The 16,070-nt window shown below is 45.8% G+C and overlaps 1 protein-coding gene across 1 annotated transcript in view; it reads left to right on the forward strand.

The window, feature by feature from the left end:
• The first annotated feature begins 9,040 nt into the window (after window positions 1–9,040).
• Window positions 9,041–16,070, forward strand: part of HELZ2 (helicase with zinc finger 2) — a 46,963-nt gene continuing 39,933 nt past the window's right edge. Inside the window, exon 1 of the mRNA XM_063459495.1 lies at window positions 9,041–9,137. The gene's annotated coding sequence lies outside the window, so the exon portion shown is untranslated. The remainder of the gene's footprint in view (window positions 9,138–16,070) is intronic.

Genomic DNA, 16,070 nt, shown 5'->3' on the forward strand with positions numbered 1-16,070 from the left:
GTTCTTAATAGTTCTATTCATTCTCTCTACCTTACCAGAACTCTGGGGTCTATATGCAGTATGAAGCCTCCACTTTATACCAAGCATATGAGTCAGTTGTTGTAGGCACTGGTGAACAAAAGCTGGACCATTGTCCGATCCTATAGAACAGGGTAGTCCATATCGGGGTATTATTTCTCGTAGCAGGAATCTCACAACTTCTCCTGCTTTCTCTGTACGAGTAGGACATGCTTCTACCCAACCTGAATAGGTGCACACAATTACCAACAGGTAACGATGTCCACCCGATTTAGGCATCACTGTAAAGTCTATTTGTAGATCGGACATGGGGAGTCCCCCCATAAACTGGACTCCTGGTGGCTTTACTGGTCCTTGTCTTGCATTATTTTTAGCACACGTTACACATCTACGTACAATGGCCTGAGTCAAGTTGGACAATCTTGGTATGTAGAAATGTTTCCTGAGAGATTCTTCTGTACTGTCTCTCCCAGAATGTGTCCCGTTATGATAGTTCTGGACAATTTCTACTGCTAGTGATGCTGGTATAACTATTCTTCCATCTTCTAGCTGATACCACTTGTTCTCCAAATACTTTCCCGGTTCAGTCTTTAACCACTCCTCTTCTTGAGCTGTATAAACTGGAGTCCATTGAGACAGTGGAGTTGGTATAAGAGCAGCTATATGCCCCACATACTCCTGTCTTCCTGATTCAGCAGCACGCTTAGCTGCACTATCTGCCATCCGATTTCCCTTGGTTACATCACCATCTCCTCTCAGATGCGCTCGACAATGTATGATACCGACTTCTTTCGGCTCCCACACTGCTTCCAATAGTTGTAGGATTTCAGCTGCGTATTTGATTTCTTTGCCTTCTGAATTCAGTAGTCCTCTTTCTTTATACAAAGCTCCGTGGGCATGAGTGGTTAAAAACGCATACTTAGAGTCCGTATAGATATTCACTCTTAAACCTTCAGCCAATTGTAACGCTCGTGTTAGTGCTATTAATTCTGCCTTTTGTGCTGATGTTCCTTTTGCCAGTGGCCGAGCTTCTATCACCTTGTCTATTGTTGTTACTGCATATCCTGCATAGCGGATCCCTTCTTTCACATAACTACTGCCGTCGGTGTAATATTGAACATCGGGGTTCTGGATGGGAAAATCACGAAGATCTGGTCTACTTGAAAATACTTCATCCATTACTTCCAAACAATCATGTTGACTTTCAGTAGGTTGTGGCAAAAGGGTAGCTGGATTTAAGGTGTTTACAGTCTCTAAATGCACTCTTGGGTTTTCACACAACATTGCTTGATACTTGGTCATACGGCTATTACTAAACCAATGATTTCCTTTGTAATCCAACAACGTCTGTACTGCATGTGGGACTCGTACATAAAGTTCTTGACCCAGAGTGAGTTTATCGGCTTCAGCTACTAGCAGGGCGGCTGCAGCTACTGCTCTTAGACAAGGTGGAAGTCCGCTGGCCACTGCATCCAGTTGCTTAGACATGTAGGCAACAGGTCTTTGCCATGATCCCAAGTACTGTGTCAATACTCCCACAGCCATTCTTCTTTGCTCATGTACGTATAAGTAGAATGGTCGTGTGTGATCAGGTAGACCTAATGCTGGGGCACTCATCAAAGCCTTCTTCACATCTTCAAATGCCGTTTGCTGTTCTTGGGTCCATAAGAAGGGGTCATGCTCTGTACCTTTGATGGCTGCGTACAGAGGTTTTGCCAGTATCGCATAGCTGGGAATCCATATCCTACAGAAGCCTGCTGCCCCCAAGAATTCTCGCACTTGTCTTCTATTCTTGGGTATTGGTATTTGGCAGACAGCTTCTTTTCTCTCTGGCCCCATAATCCTTTGACCTTCAGAGATATGGAATCCCAGATACTTGACAGTTGGCAAACACAACTGAGCCTTCTTTCTAGACACCTTGTATCCTGCCTTCCAGAGAATGTGTAGTAGATCGTGCGTTGCTTGCTGACATTTTTCTTTTGTAACTGCTGCTATCAACAAGTCATCTACATACTGTAACAATACACACTCTCCTGGGATGGACTCGAAATCCAATAGATCTTGACTTAGGGCTGAACCAAATAGGGTAGGTGAATTTTTAAACCCTTGGGGCAGTCTTGTCCAAGTCATTTGGCGTTTTGAGCCCGTTACAGCGTTCTCCCATTGGAAAGCGAAAATACATTGACTTTCTGTGGCAATTCGGAGGCAAAAGAAGGCATCTTTGAGATCTAAGACTGTGAAGTAAGTAGCCCCGCCCGGAATTAAAGCAAGCAGGTTATATGGATTGGGTACAACTGGATGTATACTAACAACCGCATCATTGACTGCTCTTAAGTCCTGCACAGGTCGATACTCATCTGTACCGGGCTTTTGAACAGGCAGCAATGGGGTGTTCCAGGGGGAAGTACAGAATTTTAGGATACCATACCGTATGAATTTATCCAGATAGGATTGGATGTTCTTCTTAGCCTTCTGTGGGATGTGGTATTGTCTTAGGCTTACTGGATAAACCCCAAGTTTTAGTTCAATTTTTATAGGTGGAATATTGCGGGCCAGTCCTGGTGGGTTGTTCTCTGCCCAAACTCCTGGTATGTTAAACAATGTCTCATCACTCCTAGGGTTTTGGCTAGTCAACACTGTATAAAGTCGCCACTCTTCTTCCTTTGGTACAGATAAAGTCATAATACCTGAAGGTCCATTAAACTTTAAAGATGTTGTTCCATTTGGTAGGAACGTAATCTGCGCTTGTAATTTTGATAGCATATCACGTCCCAGCAATTGGACTGGACATTCAGGCATATAAAGGAATTGGTGTTTTACTACGTGGCCTCCCAATGTACAGAGTCGACTTTTAAGAACCGGTTTTTCAGCACTTCTTCCAGTTGCTCCTATCACAGTAATAGTCCTTCCAGATGGAGGAGCAACTAGATTAGTCACCACTGAATGTTCAGCACCAGTGTCGATCATGAACGCACTCCTTTTCCCCCCTATTGATACATCGACCATAGGCTCCGCTCGACCAAGGGGGATGGAGCCCGGTCGGTATCAATAGTCCTCCATGACCGTGTCAGCCAATCCTACAAAGTCCCTACCTTCTCTATCGCGGGACCTTTGCGCTGCTGGAATATACCTGTCTTCCCTAACACTTCCTCTGTTCCCATTACTCCCTCTATAACCATTACTCCCTCCGGGGCCTCCTCTACCTCTCGCTCTGCCTCTAAAGTTTCCGTAACCTGACCTAGGTCTGTCTCTCTCAGACTGTTCCCTTCGCGGGCACTCATTTCTCCAATGCCCTTCTTCCCTACAGTAAGCGCACTGATTCCTACTTAGAGGTTCCTCATTCCACTTACTATCGCCTCTATCCGGGCCCCGTCTATCTACGCCTGCGATCGCTACCGCTAGCATATCAGCCTTTTTACGCATCTTGCGCTCTTCCTCTTTCTTACTTTCTGTATCCCTGTTCATATAAACCTTATTTGCTACCTCCATTAGTTGGGTGATGGACATACCTGCAAACCCTTCTAACTTTTGTAGCTTGCGCTTAATATCTCCGTATGCTTGGCTGACAAAGGCGGAGTTAACCATTCGGGAATTGTCTGCGTCTTCCGGATTAAAGGGGGTGTACAAGCGGTACGCCTCCAATAATCGGTCATAAAAGACACTGGGTGCTTCATCGCTTTTCTGGATCACCTCAACTGTCTTCGACATGTTAATGGCTTTCTTTCCTCCTGCTTTCATGCCAGCAATTATAGCGTCTCTATAGGCTCTGAGTTGAACCATATCAGCACCATTTACGTTCCAATCGGGATCAGTATTGGGATAATGTGTTGCGGCCCATGCTGCTGGATTAGCTTGGTTCAAAGCACGGGCTCTATCTTCTAATGCTTTAATGGCTGCTTGATTTATTCTTGTCCTTTCCTCATTGTTAAATAAAGTCATTAGTAACTGCTGGCAATCAGCCCATGTCGGATTATGCGTCTGTACTATTGAGGTGAACAGATCAGTCATGGCTTGTGGTTTCTCAGTATACGAGGAATTATGGGTCTTCCAGTTTAAAAGGTCGGTAGTGGTAAATGGGACATATACGAAGACTGGGTCAGCGTGTGCCATTTGACCTGCGGCATCGATATAAGCTGACCCGGGATTTAGGCGAAGAGGCATCTGATAATGCTTTAATTGTTGGGCACCAGTCAACTGTCGGGTTTGGATGGGGCTACGTAGAGAGGCGTCAGTCATGGGTTCCGGTCGGGGAGAGATAGGGTATGGGGATGTGGGAGGTTGGTTTTGGGAAAAGGTTGTAAATAAAACACTTCGGGTCGAGCTAGATGAAGCTTGACCGGAAGTCTGAAGTGGCGCCAAATCAGGATATTCGTTTCTAATGGGGGTGGGTTCTGGTTCCGGAAGGGGAGATTTAGTACGAGGGGGGGTGGATCCTGTACTGGAGGAGGAAGCGGAAGTGGATGAGGGTAATGAGGGGAGGGGTGCAGGGCTTCCTGCGTTTGCGTCACTTCTTCTTAACGGAAAGTAAGGGGGCGGCAAAGGGATCTCGGACTCAGGGGGCGTGTCCAAAATGGGCCTAACACCGGTCCTAGTGGACGAACAAGTCCTAGCTACCATGAGGCGACACTGCTCCTCGTGGCATGTCTGGAGCCATTTTGGCGAGTCATTTACGGCCTGTCTCCAACAGTCAATATAAGGAAACTGGCCGTAAAGTTCAGGCCTACCCGATACAGCCACGTGTAAGCGCTGTACCAGAGTTGGATCCAAACTGCCACGTGGCGGCCATGCCGCAACCAAAGTAGGCCACTCTCTAGTACACAAAGTAACTAAACGCACAGGAGACATCTTTACCCCAAAATCACAAATTTTAAATCCCTTTTTAAAATTCTTCACCATACAACCTAAGGGATCCGGAATCGTTGACTGCGACGCACCCATACTTAACAATGGAACGTCGTCGACAACGAATACTATACACGCGTACTATTCAACAGTCACACCCGTTTCCTCTGGCAACAGCACCACGTGGTACGGTTACCAAGTGAAACGTACACAATAACAATAAACACTCAGGGAATTCCCGTACACACACAGCTGTTACACCAGTCACTATATAATCAATATTATGCCCTTTGGCGTAACTATACAGTCACCCACGCTATAATTCTCTATATACGAATTACCCGTCTATAACACACCCCAGTAACATCGTCTTTTACAAATAGCGGTTACAGTACGGTTAGCATAGGTCAAAGCACAAGTTAAGGTCACAATACAATTATTAGTGGTTATGGTGTTAAACATGCAATGGACGACAATGATTAGTACTTATTATACAATGTCAGTAAATATACAGGGTTATGGTACCGTGCACTATAATACAGCAACACACTATTAACACTCTCGCTAGACGGCTGAGCTCGCGCTATCTAACAAGATATACACTTTACTAAAACAATCGTTAACACATTTACAATTCCCAACTAAACTATTGGCCAGTACCTTGAATGGACTACCTAAAAACAATCTACATACGTTTTGGTTAGCCACACTGCCCAATCACCACATATATAGCGAGCTAGAGAACCGAATTTACACAGACGCCTCTTAGTCGCACTATACAACGAGCTAGAGGACCGAATTTACACAGACGCCTCTTAGTCGTACTATCAAAAGTCTAGTGGGTTCCAAATTTACACGCCTTCCCACTTAGCCCAGATAGGATGAGAACTAGCGAACCGAATTTACACAGACGCCGCTTAGTCTCCCGGTCCCTCCGACCTAGCGAACAAAATATACACCCTAGAACGCTAGTCTAGACAAGACACCGGTGTCCGGCTAGGGCTATTTTACACCAGAGCGCCCCGCCTGACTAACAGAATCAAACGGTCTGACTAAAGAGCGTTCGATCGAGCGGTGCGCCTTCGCTCCTTCCCTCCGACAGAGGGGGCAGATACACAGATTCAAAACCCCTTTGGGCCTACCGCACAATCGGTATACCCCTAGTGGGTCCTGCCGTCTAAAACAGCAGTTGTCTTACCTCCTCGTTCCTGAACCTGAGTTCACACTCATCGACGGGGACACCCCAGCACTTCTCACGTAGAGGCCGATGATCTCCTGGACAACGGCCCAGTGGCGCCGAGACGAAGGGAGGTCCACGCAGAAGTTCAGGGGTGCAGCCGTAGAGAACGTGGGCAAAGATAGACCGTCTCACGCCTCTGCCTCTCAGCTACCGTTGAACGATGAGCTTCCCGGCCAATGCACCAAATGATACCGGAGAAACTGACGGAAGCCAAGCACAGAGAGATGGACACAGGTTTCTTCAGGAAGGAAGAGATTCTTTATTGGATCACCGATCGGGACTCAGAGGGACTAGCGTCACCAAAATACAGCAAGTTCTGAGCCCCGGACAATAGTGCAGGCCCCTTATATAGGCATATAACTCCTCCCATATTAAGCTCCACCCGCACATTCTCTTAACCAATCAACACAAATAAGAATTAACTTCCTGTTTGACCGCATGGCCTGTCCAGCACAATGGAGGAGGGGAATACTATATCCTGTATTCTTGCACATGCTCCGTACACTACTGATCGTATCTTGCCTCGTGCAACCAACTGATCGATACGTCAGCATATGCACGTACACATGCCACGTGGTAATCTCGGCCTACTAAATTTATTTTTACCGAGATTCCACCACAATGTTAGTTGGATAAATTGTTATTAGTAAATAATTCATTTACTAATTACCCCCTTCTCCTCCCCCCCACTGACACACCTAAAATTAAAATATTGGGAGTAGAGGCATCGGGCTGAATCTTTTTGTCTTCTACCTGCTTCCTGGTCTTCTCAGTGAGCCTAGGAGTGGGACGAAAGCGGAGTGAGAGTGTCATTATCCCTGTGTGTCTCTATCACTGTATTTCATCCGCTTCTGGAGGAGACTCACTGAGGAGAATGGACACTGCAGGAATGCAGAGAGACCATCTATTGTGTATACTGATCTGTCTATGCTTCTGTGTGTACGTGTCTTTGTCTGTCTATGCTGTTGTGTGACTGTGCCTGTCCATGTACCTGTGTGTGCTTGTGCATGTCTTTGTGTGTGTGTGCCCCTGTCTGTGCATGTCACCATCTTTAGCCATCTGTGCAAATTACCCTCATGTACCACCTCCTGTCTGGGCATCTCACCCCCATGTACTCCCTGACTGTGCTTCTCACCCCATGCACTCCCTGACTGTGCATCTCACCCCATGCACCCCCTGACTGTGCATCTCATCCCATGCACCCCCTGACTGTGCATCTCACCCCATGCACTCCCAGACTGTTAATCTTACTCCCATGCACCCCCTGACTGTGCATCTCACCCCATGCACCCCCTGACTGTGCATCTCACCCCATGCACTCCCTGACTGTGCATCTCACCCCATGCACTCCCAGACTGTTAATCTTACTCCCATGCACCCCCTGACTGTGCATCTCACCCCATGCACCACCTGACTGTGCCTCTCACCCCATGCACCCCCTGACTGTGCATCTCATCCCATGCACCCCCTGACTGTGCCTCTCACTCCCATACTCCCTGACTGTTAATCTTACTCCCGTGTACTCCCTGACTGTGCTTCTCACCCCATGCACTCCCTGACTGTGCATCTCACCCCATGCACTCCCAGACTGTTAATCTTACTCCCATGCACCCCCTGACTGTGCATCTCACCCCATGCACCCCCTGACTGTGCATCTCACCCCATGCACCACCTGACTGTGCCTCTCACCACCATGCACTCCCTGACTGTTAATCTTAGTCCCATGCACTCCCTGACTGTGCATCTCACCCCATGCACTCCCTGACTGTGCATCTCACCCCCTGACTGTGCATCTCACCCCATCCACCCCCTGACTGTGCGTCTCACCCCATGTACCCCCTGACTGTGCATCACACCCCATGCAGTCCCTTACTGTGCATCTCACCCCATGCACTCCCTGACTGTGCATCACACTCCATGCTCCACCTGACTGTGCATCTCACCCCATGCACTCCGTGACTGTGCATCTCACCCCCTGACTGTGCCTCTCACCCCATGCACCCCCTGACTGTGCATCTCACCCCATGCACCCCCTGACTGTGCATCTCACCCCATGCACTCCCTGACTGTGCCTCTCACCCCATGCACCCCCTGACTGTGCATCTCACCCCCTGACTGTGCCTCTCACCCCATGCACTCCCTGACTGTGCATCTCACCCCATGCGCCACCTGACTGTGCATCTCACCCCCATGCACTCCCTGACTGGCCTTCTCACCCCATGTACTCCCTGACTGTGCATCTGACCCCCATTCACCCCCTGACTATGCATCTTACCCCCATGCACCCACTGACTGTGCATCTCACCCCCATGCACCCCCTGACTGTGCCTCTCACCCCATGCACCCCCAGACTGTGCCTCTCACCCCATGCACCCACTGTTTATCCCAAGACCCATCTGTTCTCTCTGTTTGTGTGTTTAACTGACACGTGCAATTGCCAGGGAGGGACTGTATTACGTCACTGTCATGAAGCCGAACCATTATCTGAAAGCAGGAAACGAAACTGGAAAAAGGAAACAAAAACAAAAAAGCCGGACATATATATTCACAAAGAATCAGACACAGAGAGAATCAGACACAGAGACTGATACACACAGAGAGACTAAGGTAGAGCCTTCCATATACAGAGAGACTCACTCAGAGACTGACAGACAGAGAGACTCACACAGAGACTGACTGACAGAGAGATTCACACAGAGACTGACTAACAGATAGACAGATAGATTCACACAGAGACTGACAGACAGAGAGACTAACAAAGAGACTGACAGACAGATAGATTCACACAGAGACTGACAGACAGAGAGACTCACTCAGAGACAGACAGAGAGACTCACACAGAGACTGACAGACAGAGAGATTCACACAGAGACTGAGAGACAGAGAGACTCACTCAGAGACAGACAGAGAGACTCACACAGAGACTGACAGACAGAGAGACTCACACAGAGACTGACAGACAGAGAGATTCACACAGAGACAATTCTGAACAGGCTACAATTACTAAACAGGGGAGAATCCCGACCTCAACCTTCAGGTAAGATTATTATAACCTGTCTCTAATACAGAACCTGTATCTTCATATAATACTGATTGCTAAATATATCCTAATACAGAACCTGTAACTTCATATAACACTCACTGCTTCTGGTAATTAAATATATCTCTAATACAGAACTTGTAACTTCATATAATACTAACTTTCCAGTTTAGAAATCTCTTCTTCGGTTATTGTCACAGTCTGGTGTTTAATTAATATACCCCTCTTTGTGAACTTACCAGTACTGTGGCTTTTTTCACATGATACAAAAATTCGCAACAATGTAGATATTCCTGAATGAATTAATGAGTAAAGGCAACTTTTGGCACTCCCCCTGGTCCTTTGCCAGAATTTTGGCTGTCAGAGCATTATGGGAGATGTAGTTCAGAGCATCTGGAGTGCCAAAGGTTGCCTACCCCTGCTCTAATTGGCCAAACCACGTCATCTTTATTTTGGTCCATAGACCCCGCCCATCTTGTCTGACACGTAAACCACGCCTCTAGCGGCTGTCAGACAGACAGCCATTACAGGCATGTCCTCATTGAAGACCTTGAATTTGCAAAGGGCTTCATGTTCAACGTCATCACACACATCGAACGAACAAAACTTATCAGAAGTTATGACGTCTTCAGAGGCGGAGAGGCTGCAGAATATAGACTGTCTTAGCAAAGGTTTAAAGATAGGTGGATTTGCTTTTTATTTTTATTTTAACAAAGGGGGGGGGGGTTGGATCTAAATTAAAAAGACAACACGCCAACGTAAAAATAAATATACTTAAAGGACCACTATAGTGCCAGGAAAACAAACTTGTTTTCCTGGCACTATAGGGTCTTTGGAACCACCCCTCCCTCTGGGTCCCACTCCCGCCAGGCTGAAGGGGAGGAAGGGGTTAATCACTTACCTTTCAACAGCGCTGGGCTCCCTCAGTGCTGGGGACTCTCCTCCCTCTTCTGACATCATCCGAATGCGCATGCGCGGTCAGTCCATAGGAAAGCATTTCTCAATGCTTTCCTATGGACGCTGGCGTCTTCTCACTGTGATTATCACAGTGAGAAGTGCCTCTAGCGGCTGTCAATGAGAGGCCACTAGAGGCTGGATTAACCCTAAAGTAAATATAGCAGTTTCTCTGAAACTGCTATGTTTACAGCTGCAGGGTTAACCCTAGATGGACCTGGCACCCAGACCACTTAATTGAGCTGAAGTGGTCTGGGTGCCTATAGTGGTCCTTTAAATATATTTAGACAATGTTAGAGTGTACCTTTTAAGCGACCTACAGAGTGTTGTTTCATTTTTAGAATTTTCTATGTGATGCAAAACCCCCCAAAAAATTGTACATTAAGAACACGAAAGACACCAACAACAAAAAAAAAAAACAGCCCAGAGCATCATGGGATTTATTAGTACATATATGTAGACGGTCCTACATATAAATAGCTTTTTTTTTTTTTTTAAACATTCTGTGTTTACTGAGTTTTCTTTTGTTTGTCAAAAGGTAGCATTACAGAAAGGAAACATGATTGATTTTTCATATACAGTAACAGGTTGTGGTAGCAGTTAATTGGATACAATGTCCGTTAGTAAGTCAGTTTATTGCCACGGTTATATAGTATCTTAGAGTCTTTTCGACTTTAGAAGGTTGGGTTTATAGGCCCGTGGTTGACGTTTCCAGATTGTGGCTGGCGTAAATTGTAGTCGTATACATATTGTTGTTGTTTCCAGTACACAAGACATAAACAACAATACTTAAAGAAAATAGCTTTTTTTATACGTTCCCAAGGCACAGCAAATGTCAGTAGCAAGCAGACACCTTTTTAAATGGAGTCTTTCATTCTCGTCTATAGGTTATGTGATCGTGTAGCATAAACTCATATCCAGCAGGGAATCATGGGATAAGTTGTTTATACACCCTAATTTAATGACTGCTAGAGGTCTATAGGTACTGAGCCGGTCACACTATGCTGGGATAGTCTGTGTGCTTTCTATACAGTCCTATTAATGAGAGCTAGAGGTCTATAGGTACTGAGCCGGTCACACTACGCTGGGATAGTCTGTGTGCTTTCTATACAGTCCTATTAATGAGAGCTAGAGGTCTATGTGTATTGAGACGGTCACACTATGCTGGGATAGTCTGTGTGCTTTCAATACAGTTCTATTAATGAGAGCTAGAGGTCTATAGGTACTGAGCCGGTCACACTATACTGGGATAGTCTGTGTGCTTTCTATACAGTTCTATTAATGAGAGCTAGAGGTCTATAGGTACTGAGCCGGTCACACTATGCTGGGATAGTCTGTGTGCTTTCAATACAGTCCTATTAATGAGATCTAGAGGTCTATGTGTATTGAGACGGTCACACTATGCTGGGATAGTCTGTGTGCTTTCAATACAGTCCTATTAATGAGATCTAGAGGTCTATGTGTACTGAGACGGTCACACTATGCTGGGATAGTCTGTGTGCTTTCAATACAGTCCTATTAATGAGATCTAGAGGTCTATGTGTACTGAGACGGTCACACTATGCTGGGATAGTCTGTGTGCTTTCTATACAGTCCTATTAATGAGAGCTAGAGGTCTATGTGTACTGAGCCGGTCACACTATGCTGGGATAGTCTGTGTGCTTTCAATACAGTCCTATTAATGAGATATAGAGGTCTATGTGTACTGAGCCGGTCTCACTATGCTGGGATAGTCTGTGTGCTTTCAATACAGTCCTATTAATGAGAGCTAGAGGTCTATGTGTACTGAGCCGGTCACACTATGCTGGGATAATCTGTGGGCTTTCTATACAGTCCTATTAATGAGCGCTAGAGGTCTATGTGTACTGAGCCGGTCACACTATGCTGGGATAGTCTGTGTGCTTTCTATACAGTCCTATTAATGAGAGCTAGAGGTCTATAGGTACTGAGCGGGTCACACTAAGCTGGGATAGTCTGTGTGCTTTCTATACAGTCCTATTAATGAGAGCTAGAGGTCTATGTGTACTGAGACGGTTACACTATGCTGGGATAGTCTGTGTGCTTTCAATACAGTTCTATTAATGAGAGCTAGAGGTCTATAGGTACTGAGCCGGTCACACTATACTGGGATAGTCTGTGTGCTTTCTATACAGTTCTATTAATGAGAGCTAGAGGTCTATAGGTACTGAGCCGGTCACACTATGCTGGGATAGTCTGTGTGCTTTCAATACAGTCCTATTAATGAGATCTAGAGGTCTATGTGTACTGAGACGGTCACACTATGCTGGGATAGTCTGTGTGCTTTCAATACAGTTCTATTAATGAGAGCTAGAGGTCTATAGGTACTGAGCCGGTCACACTATACTGGGATAGTCTGTGTGCTTTCTATACAGTTCTATTAATGAGAGCTAGAGGTCTATAGGTACTGAGCCGGTCACACTATGCTGGGATAGTCTGTGTGCTTTCAATACAGTCCTATTAATGAGATCTAGAGGTCTATGTGTACTGAGCCGGTCACACTATGCTGGGATAGTCTGTGTGCTTTCAATACAGTCCTATTAATGAGATCTAGAGGTCTATGTGTACTGAGACGGTCACACTATGCTGGGATAGTCTGTGTGCTTTCAATACAGTCCTATTAATGAGATCTAGAGGTCTATGTGTACTGAGCCGGTCACACTATGCTGGGATAGTCTGTGTGCTTTCAATACAGTCCTATTAATGAGATCTAGAGGTCTATGTGTACTGAGACGGTCACACTATGCTGGGATAGTCTGTGTGCTTTCAATACAGTCCTATTAATGAGATCTAGAGGTCTATGTGTACTGAGCCGGTCACACTACGCTGGGATAGTCTTTTTGCTTTCTATACAGTTCTATGAATGACTGCTAGAGGTCTATGTGTACTGAGTCAGTCACACTATGCTGGGATAGTCTGTGGGCCTTCTATACAGTCCTATTAATGAGAGCTAGAGGTCTATGTGTACTGAGCCGGTCACACTATGCTGGGATAGTCTGTGTGCTTTCTATACAGTCCTATTAATGAGCGCTAGAGGTCTATGTGTACTGAGCCGGTCACACTGTACTGGGATAGTCTGTGTGCTTTCTATACAGTCCTATTAATGAGAGCTAGAGGTCTATAGGTACTGCGCCGGTCACACTATGCTGGGATAGTCTGTGTGCTTTCTATACAGTCCTATTAATGAGCGCTAGAGGTCTATGTGTACTGAGCCGGTCACACTGTACTGGGATAGTCTGTGTGCTTTCTATACAGTTCTATGAATGACTGCTAGAGGTCTATAGGTACTGAGCCGGTCACACTATGCTGGGATAGTCTGTGTGCTTTCTATACAGTCCTATTAATGAGAGCTAGAGGTCTATAGGTACTGAGCCGGTCACACTATGCTGGGATAGTCTGTGTGCTTTCTATACAGTCCTATTAATGAGAGCTAGAGGTCTATGTGTACTGAGCCGGTCACACTATGCTGGGATAGTCTGTGCGCTTTCTATACAGTCCTATTAATGAGATCTAGAGGTCTATGTGTACTGAGACGGTCACACTATGCTGGGATAGTCTGTGTGCTTTCTATACAGTCCTATTAATGAGAGCTAGAGGTCTATGTGTACTGAGCCGGTCACACTATGCTGGGATAGTCTGTGTGCTTTCTATACAGTCCTATTAATGAGATCTAGAGGTCTATGTGTACTGAGACGGTCACACTATGCTGGGATAGTCTGTGTGCTTTCAATACAGTCCTATTAATGAGATCTAGAGGTCTATGTGTACTGAGCCGGTCACACTATGCTGGGATAGTCTGTGTGCTTTCAATACAGTCCTATTAATGAGATCTAGAGGTCTATGTGTATTGAGACGGTCACACTATGCTGGGATAGTCTGTGTGCTTTCAATACAGTCCTATTAATGAGATCTAGAGGTCTATGTGTACTGAGCCGGTCACACTACGCTGGGATAGTCTTTTTGCTTTCTATACAGTCCTATTAATGAGCGCTAGAGGTCTATGTGTACTGAGCCGGTCACACTACGCTGGGATAGTCTTTTTGCTTTCTATACAGTTCTATGAATGACTGCTAGAGGTCTATGTGTACTGAGTCAGTCACACTATGCTGGGATAGTCTGTGGGCCTTCTATACAGTCCTATTAATGAGAGCTAGAGGTCTATAGGTACTGAGCCGGTCACACTATGCTGGGATAGTCTGTGTGCTTTCTATACAGTCCTATTAATGAGCGCTAGAGGTCTATGTGTACTGAGCCGGTCACACTGTACTGGGATAGTCTGTGTGCTTTCTATACAGTCCTATTAATGAGAGCTAGAGGTCTATAGGTACTGAGCCGGTCACACTATGCTGGGATAGTCTGTGTGCTTTCTATACAGTCCCATTAATGAGCACTAGAGGTCTATGTGAACTGAGCCGGTCACACTGTACTTGGATAGTCTGTGTGCTTTCTATACAGTCCTATTAATGAGAGCTAGAGGTCTATGTGTACTGAGACGGTCACACTATGCTGGGATAGTCTGTGTGCTTTCTATACAGTCCTATTAATGAGCGCTAGAGGTCTATGTGTACTGAGCCGGTCACACTGTACTGGGATAGTCTGTGTGCTTTCTATACAGTTCTATGAATGACTGCTAGAGGTCTATAGGTACTGAGCCGGTCACACTATGCTGGGATAGTCTGTGTGCTTTCTATACAGTCCTATTAATGAGAGCTAGAGGTCTATAGGTACTGAGCCGGTCACACTATGCTGGGATAGTCTGTGTGCTTTCTATACAGTCCTATTAATGAGAGCTAGAGGTCTATGTGTACTGAGCCGGTCACACTAAGCTGGGATAGTCTGTGTGCTTTCTATACAGTCCTATTAATGAGATCTAGAGGTCTATGTGTACTGAGACGGTCACACTATGCTGGGATAGTCTGTGTGCTTTCTATACAGTCCTATTAATGAGAGCTAGAGGTCTATGTGTACTGAGACGGTCACACTATGCTGGGATAGTCTGTGTGCTTTCTATACAGTCCTATTAATGAGCGCTAGAGGTCTATGTGTACTGTGCCGGTCACACTGTACTGGGATAGTCTGTGTGCTTTCTATACAGTTCTATGAATGACTGCTAGAGGTCTATAGGTACTGAGCCGGTCACACTATGCTGGGATAGTCTGTGTGCTTTCTATACAGTCCTATTAATGAGAGCTAGAGGTCTATAGGTACTGAGCCGGTCACACTATGCTGGGATAGTCTGTGTGCTTTCTATACAGTCCTATTAATGAGAGCTAGAGGTCTATGTGTACTGAGCCGGTCACACTATGCTGGGATAGTCTGTGCGCTTTCTATACAGTCCTATTAATGAGATCTAGAGGTCTATGTGTACTGAGACGGTCACACTATGCTGGGATAGTCTGTGTGCTTTCTATACAGTCCTATTAATGAGAGCTAGAGGTCTATGTGTACTGAGACGGTCACACTATGCTGGGATAGTCTGTGTGCTTTCTATACAGTCCTATTAATGAGAGCTAGAGGTCTATGTGTACTGAGCCGGTCACACTAAGCTGGGATAGTCTGTGTGCTTTCTATACAGTCCTATTAATGAGATCTAGAGGTCTATGTGTACTGAGACGGTCACACTATGCTGGGATAGTCTGTGTGCTTTCTATACAGTCCTATTAATGAGAGCTAGAGGTCTATGTGTACTGAGCCGGTCACACTATGCTGGGATAGTCTGTGGGCTTTCAATACAGTCCTATTAATGAGATCTAGAGGTCTATGTGTACTGAGCGGGTCACACTATGCTGGGATAGTCTGTGTGCTTTCTATACAGTCCTATTAATGAGATCTAGAGGTCTATGTGTACTGAGCCGGTCACACTATGCTGGGATAGTCTGTGGGCCTTCTATACAGTCCTATTAAAGAGAGCTAGAGGTCTGTGTGTACTGAGCCACTACACTGGGATATTCACACAAA

This window comes from Pelobates fuscus, chromosome 6 (genome assembly GCF_036172605.1).
Source record: "Pelobates fuscus isolate aPelFus1 chromosome 6, aPelFus1.pri, whole genome shotgun sequence".
In the NCBI taxonomy this organism is placed as follows: domain Eukaryota; kingdom Metazoa; phylum Chordata; class Amphibia; order Anura; family Pelobatidae; genus Pelobates; species Pelobates fuscus.